Genomic DNA, 12,400 nt, shown 5'->3' on the forward strand with positions numbered 1-12,400 from the left:
AAAGGCCAGCTAAAGTAGCTCATTAAACAGTCGGTGATAGAATGAGAAAGCAAATGGAATTCATAAAACAAACGCATCTCTGGAGCAAGCTTAGCACGATCACCTTGTTGTTTCTTCCTATAAGACAGGCATTTAATTTATCAAAATTGTTTTTCCTTTAAAAAGTATTTCCCTTTCTTATTTTAAAACAAGTGTTGATTCAATATTTATAATGTAGAGCAATATAGATTTTTATTATAACATCTTAATTATAAAAGTGATATACGATCTTTATTAAAACTTCCAAACATCACAGAAATATAAAGCAGAGAAAATAAAAGTTTTAACCTACTCCCCACTTTCCCATTCTACTCCTAGGATAAACACTGTTACCAAATTTATAAAAGTGGCATTTTTGTTGCAAATTTCAGGCAAATGTCTGTTTCTTTAATTAGAGCATGTGATGATATACTGCACTTTTGAAATGTCTAGTAGAGTTATATCATTCTATCCTTCTTTTATTTGTAGGATACTAAGTAATCCACAATATTTCTTATCATGGGAAATAAATATCTAATATCAGCACTGCTTACTCACAGTTATTCAAAATTCCTTATAGGATAAACCTTCAAAGATGACCTTACACACAGATAACTGAAACTAGGGTCAACATACACTCATCAGTAATCCCAGGGTTTTGTTTTGTTTTGGCTTTGTTTTGTTTTGAATGTATATCTGGGTAGTTGAATCTGTTCGTTTATTAAGATATCTAAAGTTCCAGATCATTTGTTTTTAATCCAGCACATCTTCCCAAATTCAGAAAACATACTCAGGCCTAAAATGCCGATGCAGTTGTGCCTGTGCCCAACCTAGGTTGAACGGCAGGTCCACTTTTTATCCCTGCTCCTAATTCCTATTTATGCCAGGACATTTGGCACTCCAGTTGTGAGAATTCATATTATAAGGGATCCCAAGAAAATCCCAAATGTGGCCTGAGCCCCCGGACACTACCATGTAGTAATTTTTCTTCTTCTTGAAAACAGATGACACCAATATGCCCATTGATCTTAACAGATGACAGATAAATGCCCACTGTTCTTAGGTATGCCAAGGTCACTGCACTATTTTTATGTTGCAGTGAGGCAGGATAAATCACATTTACAAGTTCTTTATTCAAGGCCTATTGTTCAGAAATATTGCTTGCTGCTTTTTTTTTTTTTTTTTTTTTTTTTTAAGGAAGTGAGGGAAAAAAATGACAAGAAAGTCTCGAAATTTATAAAGCAAAACTAATGGGGATGAAAGGAAAAATAGACACATCTTAAGTCATATTTGGGGACTTCATCACCCCACCCTATGGGAACTCAGAACTATGGGAATAGAGCTACCAGAAAGAAAATTAACAAGTATATAAACTATTTGAACAACACATTCAGCCTACAGGATCTGACTGATATAAGACCTTCCATCCAACATTAGCAGAACACACATTTTAAAAAAGCACCCATGACGTATTTATTAAGATAGATTATATCCTGGCTCATAAACAAATTTCAACAAGTTTAAAAGAATAAAATCAGATACAGCATGTTCTCAAGCCACAATGGAATAAAACCAGAAGTCAGTAACAGAAAGACAATAAGCAAATCTCTAAACGAGGAAATTAATCAATATTCTTCTCAGTAATCTATTGGTCGAAGAGGAAGTCTCAAAAAATTAAAAAAATACATTAAATTAAACGAAAATAAAAAACGACATAACAAAATATGTAGGAATCAGTAAAAGCAATACTGAGAGAAAAATTTATAGCACTAAATGCTTACACTGTAGATCAAAAAGGTCTCATAGTAATAATCTAAGTTCATATCTCAAGAAATTAGAAAAAGAAGGGTAGAATAAACCTAAAGGCAGCAGATAGAAGGAAATAATATAGAAAAGAGCATAAATTAATGAAATTGAAAAGTGGAAAACAATATGGAAAATCCATGAAACAAAAAAGTGGTTGAGAAAAATAATAAAACTGATAAATCTCTTTCTTGAGAGCTGACAAAAATCCCCAATGTCAGAAATGTAATAGGGGATATCACTACAGATGCTACAGCTACTGAAAAAATGAAGGAGTGCTATGGTAACCTTATGCACATACACCTGATAACTTAGAAGTAATGGACCAAATTCTTGAAAACTACAATCCACCAAAACTCAACAAAGAAAAAATAGGCAATCTAAATAAGCCCTATAACCTCTAAAGAAATTGAACTCATAGTTTAAAATCTCTCCAAACAGAAATGTCCAGGCCAATGTTTCACTGGCAAAATCAACCAGACATTTAAATAGGAATATACCATTTTCACATAACTTCTCCCAAAAAATAGAGGAGAAAAAGTTTTCTCAATCATTTTATGAGGTCAATATTATCCTGACACCAAAACCAGACAAAGAAAATAAAACAAAGCAAAACAAAAACTACATGCCAATACCTATAATAAACTTAGATACAAAAATCCTCAACAAAATATTAGCAAAGTGAATCAGTCAATATATAGGTAAGTTGGATTTATTCCAGGTATGTAAGACTAGTTCAATGGTTGAAATCAATAAAAATAATAATTACCTTAAAAAGCTAAAGAAAAAATATCACATAACCATATCAATTGTTGAAGAAATAGCATTTGACAAAATCCAACACCCATTTATAAGAAAAAAAAAAAAAAACCTCTCAGCAAGTTAGGAAAAGAGGTTTAACAGCTTAATTTGATAAATAGCATTTACAAAACAAGTAACATCATACTTAATAGTGAAAGACTGAATGCTTTTCCCTAAAATTAAGAACAACCAAGATGTCTACTTTCATCATTCTTATTTAGCATAGTATTGTAAGTTACATTAATAGTTGCTGCAATAAGCCAAATAAAAGAAAAAATGGCATGCAGTTCGGAAAGGTAAACATAAAATGGTCTATTGGCAAACTACGTGATTGACTACAGAAAAATCCCAAGGAATCTATGAAGACACTCTTGAAACAAATGAGTTCACTAAGGTTGCATAATATATGATCAATGTAATAAATTAATCATATTTCTTTATACTAACAATGAGCATGTGGAAATGAAAATTAGAAACATGATATTATTTATAACAACTTCAAATAAAAATAATTACTTAACTATACACTTAGAAAAATACAGTTTATGTGCACTGAGAATTACAAAATGCAGATGAAAGAAATCAGAGAAGACCTAAATAAGTGAGGAGAAATACCATGTTTATGAATTAGAAGACTCAATGTAGTAAAGATGTCAATTCTTCCCAAACTGATCTACAGGTCTAATAAAATTCCTATCAAAATCTTAGCAAGGTTTTTTTTTTTGTAGATACAAATTTAATTTTAAAATTTATATGAAAATACACAGGACTTGGAATAGCTAAAACAACGCTGACAAAGAAGGTAAAGCAAGAGCAATCACTTTACCTGATATTAAGGTCTACTACGTAGCTCCAGTAATCAAGAGTGTGGTATTGGTGGAGGGACAGACATATAGAACAGTAAGCAGAGTAGATAATTCAGAACAAGACCCACACAAATATGCTCAATTGATTTTTTTTTAAGTGCAAAAGCAACTCAATGGAGGAAGAAGAGCCCTGAACGAATGATGCTGGAAAAATCAGACATCTATAGGCAAAAAAGTGGACCTTAATCTGTATTTCCTGCCTTATATGAAAATCATTTAAAAATAGACTATGGGTTTAAAAATTAAATACAAAATAAAACTTTTAGTAAAAAAAAGATGAAGACATTTTTGGGATTTGAACTAAGCAAAGAGTTCTTAATCTTGACATCAAAAGCAGAAGTTAGAAAAGGAAAAATTGATAAATTGGACTCCAGCGAAAGGAAAAACTTTGTGAGAGCCTAGGTATTAAGGATGAAAAGACAAGCTGGGAGAAAACGTTTGTAAACCACATATCTGACAAAGAACAAATATCTAAAATATGTAAAGAAACCTTAAAACTCAACAGTAAAAAACCCCAAACTCAATTAGAAAATTGGCAAATATATAAACAGAATATTCATAAAAGAGGACATACATAAAAGAGGTTACCCATATGGCAAAGAAGCACGTGAAAAGATATTTGACATCACTGGCCATCAGGGAAATGCAAATTGGATCACAATGATATCACTACACAGCTAGCAGAATGGCTAAAACAGAAAATAGAAGCAAAAAATAGTTACGATACAAAATTACAGGGAGGATGCAGACAAGCTGGATCATTCAAACACTGCTGGTGGGAATGTAAAACAGTGTAGTCCTCTGAAAAACAGTACGGTCGTTTCTTATGAAACTGGACATATAGTTACCATATGACTCAGCAATTGTACTCTTAGGCATTCATGTCAGAGACATGAAAACTTATGTTTGTACAAAAACCTGTACATGAATGTTCACAGCAGAATTATTCATAATGGCCAAAACCTAAAAACAGCCCAGATGTCCTTCACCATGAGAATGGTTAAACAAGCTATGGTGCCTCCATACCATGGAATGCTACTCAATAAGAAAAATGAATGAACTATTGATACACAGAGTAACATAAATGAATTGCCAGGGAATGATGTTAAGTGCAAAAAAAGACATTCTTAAAAAGTTATACACTATATTATTCCATTTATGTAACATTTTATTTCTGAAATAAAAACATTTCAGAAATGGAGTACAGATTAGTGGTTGCTAGGTGTCAGGCTAGGGAAGGGAAGGGGTGTGCAAGTGGGAAGGAGAAGGCGGATGTGGTTAGAAAGGCACAACTTGAGAGATCCTTGTGAGAAGAGAACTAACATCTTGACTGTTGTGTTAGATATACCAGTCTCTGCATGTGATAAAACTGTACAGCGCTAATACACACACACGCGCGCGCACACACACACACACACACACACACACACAAATGTATTCAAGTGAAACTGGAGAAATCTGAATGAGATTTGCGAGCTGTATCAATACATTATCCTGGTTGTGATATTACTATAGTTTTACAAAATGTTATCTTTTGGGGATATTGCGGAAAGTATACACAGGATATGTCTACTATATCTTACAACTGCGTGTGAACCTACAATTATCTCAATAACAATTTAAATTTAAAAAGCCATTACCGGCAATCTAGACAATGGGATAGACTCGTAAGAGGAAATGTGTTCTTCTTCAAATCCAGATGCTACGTCTGATCTCACTGCTTCGCTTAGAGGTACTCTCTAAATCACCCTTTGGATGAGGTCTCACTGTTTTATTTTCATATGAATTGAAAATATAAAAAAACTGTTACATTCAGTAATGTATGATTTAATTTAGGGATGGTTCTTCTGACCCTTGCTGGGTAAGCCATGAGACAAGTTCTGGTGCCTTTGCTGCTGTACCTCAGGATAAATCAGTCCATTTTCTCTTGCTTGGTTTTAGTTGAAATAAAATGCTTACTATTTACTGAAATGGCAGCTAAAGAGATTAGTGAATAATATTCAGAATACTTGACTTATTTGGAGGAAAGCTGGAGTGGAAAGATGATGTTATTAACAATGGTCCTGTCCTTATTGAAGCCCCTAAAAGCTTGGCTTTGATAGCTCTTTACAAAAGCAAAGCCAATCAATGTTTATTATTTTTATCACTCACCCTGAAGGAGTTAGTGTTTCCTCATTTGTCCTCACAGAATTTTGGTAAAATATAGAAGATCTTTTTTTTTTCTTCTTAAATGAAAAGGAAATTAAGAAGCCTAAGAGGCAATAATAGAGCTAGTCCTGAATTTTATCTGCAGTATGTATTGAGCATACATACCCGTCTTTTCTATACATTAAAGAAGCCTCTTCATATGTCACATCTGAGAACTCTGATGCAATTTAATTGATATATATGACTTTGGTGTACCATTTGAGGTTTAAATTATGTTCTTGCACTTATTTTGTTTTTTAGCTACTTAAAAATTGTTTTAGGTAAAGATTAATTTTTTGGGGTACAAACTCACAATGCTTAAAAGCTCATGTTCCAGTTGTTTTCTCATTAATTAACAGCACTGTTCATTAAAACACAGTGACCTTTGTCTAATTTACATGCTGTCTTCTGGGACCATTAGTTTTTTCTGGTTTTATGCCATCAAATAGCATTTTGGGGAAGATGAAATGCCGACATTATAAACCTTGTGACATTTGCACCAATTCTTGAAGAGCTGTGGCTAATTAGACATACATAATTAGAACTATTGCTTTTATTCAGAATATCAACATAATCAATTCCCAGCTATTTTTGTTCCTTTTTGTGTGTGTGCATATACTTAAAGTAACATAGGGCTAGCAGGCCAGCATGCCTCCTTACATAATCCTTGCAGGGAAAGAATGTGTGACGTAAACTGCATTGTAAAATACAAAAAAAAAAAAAAAAAAAAAAAAGGCATCAGTCAGAAGGGTTGCAGTTATAATTCTATATAATTCGGAAAATTCTACTAGTATAACATGTTAGGGGAATGAAATTAAGATCCAGATATGGCTCCAAACTTATATCACGAAATGTGAAAACATACAAAAGTAAATTATCTTTTGGAATTTGGTCTCTTTGGAGAGCAGAAAAATATCCTAAAAACATGCTTACTAATCATAACTTACAGAACATCACATACAATCATCAATCTATCTAACTTTCAAACTTGTCCTTACTTTTCGGGAAGGTCTATTAATTGTATTGGAAGAGAATTTGAGGGAATGAATGTTTTTACCATTTAAATTAGGGATGGGAATGTTTCTTCTGACCCTTGCTGGGTAAGCCGTGAGACAAGTTCTGGTGCCTTTGCTGCTGTTCCCCTACAAATTAGTCAAAGGGACTATTTTGACCTGGAGTTAAGGACACATGGATATTTACAGAATCATTACTGATGGGGCTGGTTGTGAGAGTGACAGAACTTCACTAAGTTGCCTAGTAGACATTTCTGGGGGTGGGTATGGGGAGAAGAAGGTGGTCATAGAAGTGGGAGTGGGTAGAGATGGGAGAGATTAGAGTGGGTGGAGATGGGGGATATTAGATTAAGGTATGAAGGGGTATGGATGCTTCCTGCCTTGGAAACAAATGACTGAGGTAGTTTTGACAGACAGTGTCACTGCAGCTAGCCTCATTAATGGGAAGGCTTCAGAAGATGGGATAGATGAATTCGTCTGAGGTAGCTCCAGCAAAATCCAGTGCCTTAGAAGGTCTTCCCCCTTGTGATTAGTTGCTTCCTGAAATTTCTTTATAAATAACTTTCCATTCAAGTTTTTCACACCTGTTATGTAAATTGGCTCCTGAAAAGTAATTCATTTAACCATACCTAAATAGCAATGTTCATTTATCCCAGAGGTTCTTCAGAAGATTACAGGGAAGGGAATAATTTGAAAATGCCTCATTCCAAATGACTGATTTACACTTTTTTTTTACCAAGGAAGGATCAAGGCTGGTTTTTGTCAAGTATTGAAGCCATGGGTTGAGACCATACGGGCTGGAGGCAGGAAGTAGGTGCTTCCCTCTTGGGGAGAAGAGTTAGAAACAGCAAGACATTCCTGGTTTACCCCAGCTGCCTACCTACAATGGCCCTATGCTGAGCAGTTACCATTGGGATGCCATAATGAGAGGACTTCTGTCCTCTCTTGTAGTGACTTTAGGTCCTTAGGGATGGGTTGGCTCTTGTCAGGAGCTATAATGCCTGCCTGATATGAGCCACCACCCAGATGACCCCTTCTGTGTTTATGTTTTATGTTCTGTAAATCACATCTGCAACAGGGCAAAGGATGTCTTAGGCTTTCCCCTTTACCTGCCGCAGGTGAAGTCTGCTCATGGGACCAAGATGAAGTGGTGCCCTTTGTGGAGGAGCCCCAGCTGGCAATATGTATGATGGGGATTCCTTTACATCCTCCTCTTCTCTCCCCTGGGACCAAAAAGCAGGCTTGCTGAGGTTTTTTGGTTGTCTATCCTTCCCTATTCTAAACCTAATTATACCTTAATTGGTTTGAGGTTTGTATTTGGGTGTGTCTGCATGCAGCCTCTGAACCATAAACACCAAGCTGGAAACACTGAAAATGGCTTTGCTGCACCCTGAGCTGAACCCAGATACGTATTCTGTTATGCTTTTGCAAAATAATCACAACGTAACCAGTTCAACTTTGAATCAAAGCGAAAAGTCTTGAATCAGATCAAAATGGAAACACCAAAAGAGTCTCCAAATAAGTGAAATCAAAGCAAGTTTTCATTTGATTCAAATTGCTAATGTGTCTACTTCTCATTAATCTACAGGCTTTTTCTCCTTTTAAGAACTACATGAGGCCGGGTGCAGTGGTTCACGCCTGTAATCTCAGCATTGTGGGAGGCCGAGGTAAGTGGATCACCTGAGGTCAAGTGTTCCAGACCACCCTGGTTAACATGGTGAAACCCCATCCATACTAAAAATACAAAAATTAGCTAGGCATGGTGGCCGGCACCTGTAATCCCAGCTACTCAGGAGGCTGAGGCAGGAGAATTGCTTGAACCCGAGAGGTGGAGGTTGCAGTGAACCGAGATCAAAATTAAAATTTAAGATATTTATACAAATTTAAATAAAATTCCTTAAAACAAACAAGTATTTCTATTTAGAGAGATATCCTGATCTTGAGAAATTAGTGCATGTCAGCCAAGTTGACTATAAAACAGACCTTATCTTTCATTTCTCCTGTGGATTGAAGTGAACGCTTGTGTTCAGACAAGAGTTAGTATGGCTTCCTTGCTACTGAGAGGCTGAGAGGCCAGTCAGGATTGGCATGTTCAGGAGAACTTTCAGAACTTTTAATTTTTCTTACTGAGGAGTTACACCTCTGTTCTCACAGCTGCCCTTCTTTGGACCAAAGGAATTGCTCTTATACTGGGAGACCCCTTGATTTCCAGAAAATCTGCTTCTTACTTCTTCCTTGTGGGTATTTACAGAGTTTAGTATAACTAACTTCTCTACAATGTTTACTTCCTTTCTAGGTATTCTGCTTTTCATGAATTCATTTTAAAAATGTCTACTAAATACCATCAACATGCAGGATATAAAAATAAGCAACCTGTTCTGCCACCCTCGAGGAGCTTATAATCTATTAGGGGAAGAAAATACACATCGCTGGAAAACTCACAAAATGATGTGCCAGGAGTTCTGCAGAGTAGTGGTTCCCAGAGAAACGCCTTAGCCATCTACTGAGCAAACCCATGGTCATAACGCCTCCACCTAGAGCAGGCCCTAGCCAAATGTCTGTGGAAGTTTCCTTCAGTTCAAGGCTTCAGGCTCAGCAAAAACCAATTAGCATACTGTTTTACTAATCTATTAAAATCAAAATTCTCAAAAAAAAGCTAGCTGGAGGTGGAAAAATGAGAATAAGTTAATTGGCCTATGATTTTCATTTCTGATCTGTCTATTGAGCTTTACGACACTAATTGTAATGAGAGGGTGAATGGTTTCTCACTGCCAGACATCTTAGTGACAGTGTGGGCTTATTTTGATTAATGTAAGCTGGAGGACAGTAACTCCCTAATTTTACTCCTATGGTTTATACCACTGAATGATTTTATTTTCATTTGTTGTGACCCGATAGCTCTTCTCATTTTACATTTTACATTTTACATTTTACTGGCCTGAAAGGATTTTTCACCAATGGTTACACCACTATTCTTAAGAAAAGCCACGGAGGAAAGAAGAGACAGTTTATCCCTTTTGTTTGAGCATGTTTTAGGCAGAATCTCCAAATGTCTTAGTTCTTGGAGGAAATGGAACTTAAGGGTGGAGCCAGAGTGGCTCTTGAAGGCTAAGCAGAAGTGGCCAATGTGTTTTATCTACTCAGTAACCCGGAAGGCAAAGGCTGTGTTGATGCAGGGGGTAGAACCCTAAAAACCTAAACTGTTGAGCTGTCAGTGAGGAAGACATCCTGCTTCTGATAGACTGAAAAACCTGGAAGAAATGGAATCCTTTGGGATCATGTCTTTCAGAGGAGAAAACGGTATCGGCAGGGTAGTGTTGGGGTTCAGTAGAAATCAGATAGATACAATCTCACTTTCTGTCCATGCCCCTAGGCTTCTTGTGCCCCTCCATATGCCACTGAGAGAAATCTCCATGCTTCCTCAGGTCATTTGACCCAACTTCTAGACTTCCTAGCAAAATGAGAACATTTGTATTCAAAACCGAGTCTTGCCTTCCTCCTCTCCTACCTATGATTGTTTTCCTTTGTAAGCACCAAAGTGCATTTTATTACTTAAGATTATATATTTTTCCCATTACCATAGTATACATTATTGGTATATATCTACTTTGTGGAAATATGAGTAATATCCTTCGGTGAGCTTTGAGAGGTTGGGAAACACACCTCTTTCTGTACATATTGCATGCACACTTGTATGCTCACTTGCTTTCAGAACTTGATACTGAAACTCAGTCAGTTAGGCTCATGCAAAAGAACAGGAAAGGCAAAAATTTCAGAAATAAAACCAACAGGAGACCCTATTAACAGAACATATCACCACAAATAGAAACTGTGCATTAGCTCTCAGTGCAATTTCTAATAAACATAAAGAAGTTAACAGTCCTCAAAGTAAATAAATCTATGGCATTCTAACAATATTCCATTAATGACACTTTCAAAATTAAGGAAAATTTAAAGTTTCCTGTCACTTTTTACATCTAGATCACAATAAAATCAAATATATGCAGAATCATTTATTTTAATGTTTCAATTTTATTAACCATGTGAATCTTCACAGTGTATTCTTCATGAAATCTGTCATGATTCTGGGCTATTTATTTATATCTTTAATTGTTTCCAGTCATCCGTCAAAATCATTCAAGACCACTCATGCCATAAATCAGGTATACTCTTAAATTGAGTAAGATGAAGGGCCTGATCAGAGATGATCTTGAACTAATTTTAATGAGCTCTTCTGCTAGTTGTTCATTTGAACTATTAAACAACGGATTAGGAATCAATATGTTTCTTTCTTTCTTTTTTTTTTTTTTTGTTTGAGACGGAGTTTCGCTTTTGTTGCCCAGGCTGGAGTGCAATGGCGTGATCTCGGCTCACTGCAACCTCCACCTCCTGGGTTCAGGCAATTCTCCTGCCTCAGCCTCCTGAGTAGCTGGGATTACAGGCACGTGCCACATGCCCAGCTAATTTTTTGTATTTTTAGTAGAGACGGGGTTTCACAATGTTGACCAGGATGGTCTAGATCTCTCGACCTTGTGATCCACCCGCCTTGGCCTCCCAAAGTGCTGGGATTACAGGCTTGAGCCACCGTGCCCAGCTGAATCAATATGTTTCTATAGTGGTTTAAAAAACAACAACAACAACAACAAAAAAAACGGAGTTGAGGATAAAAACAGGAGAACTACCTGGGCAGTTTCCAAGTGTTTTTGATGTTCCCTAAGCATGAAACATAGCAAATATTTTACAGTTAGATTTAATGTTGAATTATCCCGACAGATGAATCCAGGGATTCATGGGAGTATCCTTTGTTCCTATCATAATCTATTTCTCTCTTGTGTTATTCACCAAGCCATGTTCTGATTCCCATTTGTTTTTCTAAAGTTTCCCTGCTGGAGAGAAAATGCCTTGCTTGCTAAGTCTAGCCTTTATCTCAGATAGACACGACTCCTATTGCACAAAAGCCATCACTCTTATTTGCCCACAGTAGTATCTGGAATATTACTGCTGTCATGTACCTCTGCTCACATCATCAATATATCTTAATTAATACATCACTGCCTGCTTGCCACCCATTATGCACACACATCTGCCAAATAATCTCTGACAGGTGACGGCCTCCATCCACAGCAGGATTAATTGCCATTGCTTGAAATGATTTGGAAAATCACTTAGTATAGGAGGAAACTGATCTGCCACAGTAACTTGAAACCCTCCTCTGCTCTCCTGTTCCTTTATTTGGTTGTAGACTTAGTCCCACCTGGCAACACGACACTTAATTTGGAGACCATGGTAGTAGTTTAATGACATATGAGGGGACCGATTCAGAATTTTAACTAAGAAAGCATCCTATACACAACTAGTGACCAAAGCCATGGAAATATAGACCCATATATTGAATTTACAGGACATTAACAAGAAGTAAGCTCTGGGCAAAAATAACTGTCTATTCAGAACTAAGAGTCTGCCCAGAAAAGAATGGATTGGAGAGAGCAAGTGCATTTCTTACTATTTCCTAAGCAGCATGGGATGCCTGAATAAATAGATGTAAAGTGATACAGAAGTGTCAAGTTGACCTTTTGTAAAATCCAGACGAAAGAAGTCCTGGAGCAAGTTGTACAGGAAGTAAATTTACAGCCTGGCTCAAAGTGAATGGGGGTTTCTGGGCTGAGGTAAAAAGGAACAAGGAACCCACAGCGGTGGATTCTCCTCTTGAAA

The 12,400-nt window shown here is 36.4% G+C and overlaps 1 protein-coding gene and 1 long non-coding RNA gene across 5 annotated transcripts in view; one reads left to right on the forward strand and one right to left on the reverse strand.

Moving 5' to 3' along the window:
- The window catches only part of KCNQ5 (potassium voltage-gated channel subfamily Q member 5), a 581,045-nt gene that overhangs the window by 168,864 nt on the left and 399,781 nt on the right, over window positions 1-12,400 (reverse strand). The gene's annotated exons all lie outside the window — the stretch shown is intronic.
- The window catches only part of LOC141584324 (uncharacterized), a 93,947-nt gene that overhangs the window by 56,274 nt on the left and 25,273 nt on the right, over window positions 1-12,400 (forward strand). Inside the window, exon 2 of the long non-coding RNA XR_012517313.1 lies at window positions 8,277-8,355. This is a non-coding gene — a long non-coding RNA (uncharacterized LOC141584324). The remainder of the gene's footprint in view (window positions 1-8,276; window positions 8,356-12,400) is intronic.

Source organism: Saimiri boliviensis, chromosome 4 (assembly GCF_048565385.1).
Source record: "Saimiri boliviensis isolate mSaiBol1 chromosome 4, mSaiBol1.pri, whole genome shotgun sequence".
NCBI classification, from domain to species: Eukaryota; Metazoa; Chordata; class Mammalia; order Primates; family Cebidae; genus Saimiri; species Saimiri boliviensis.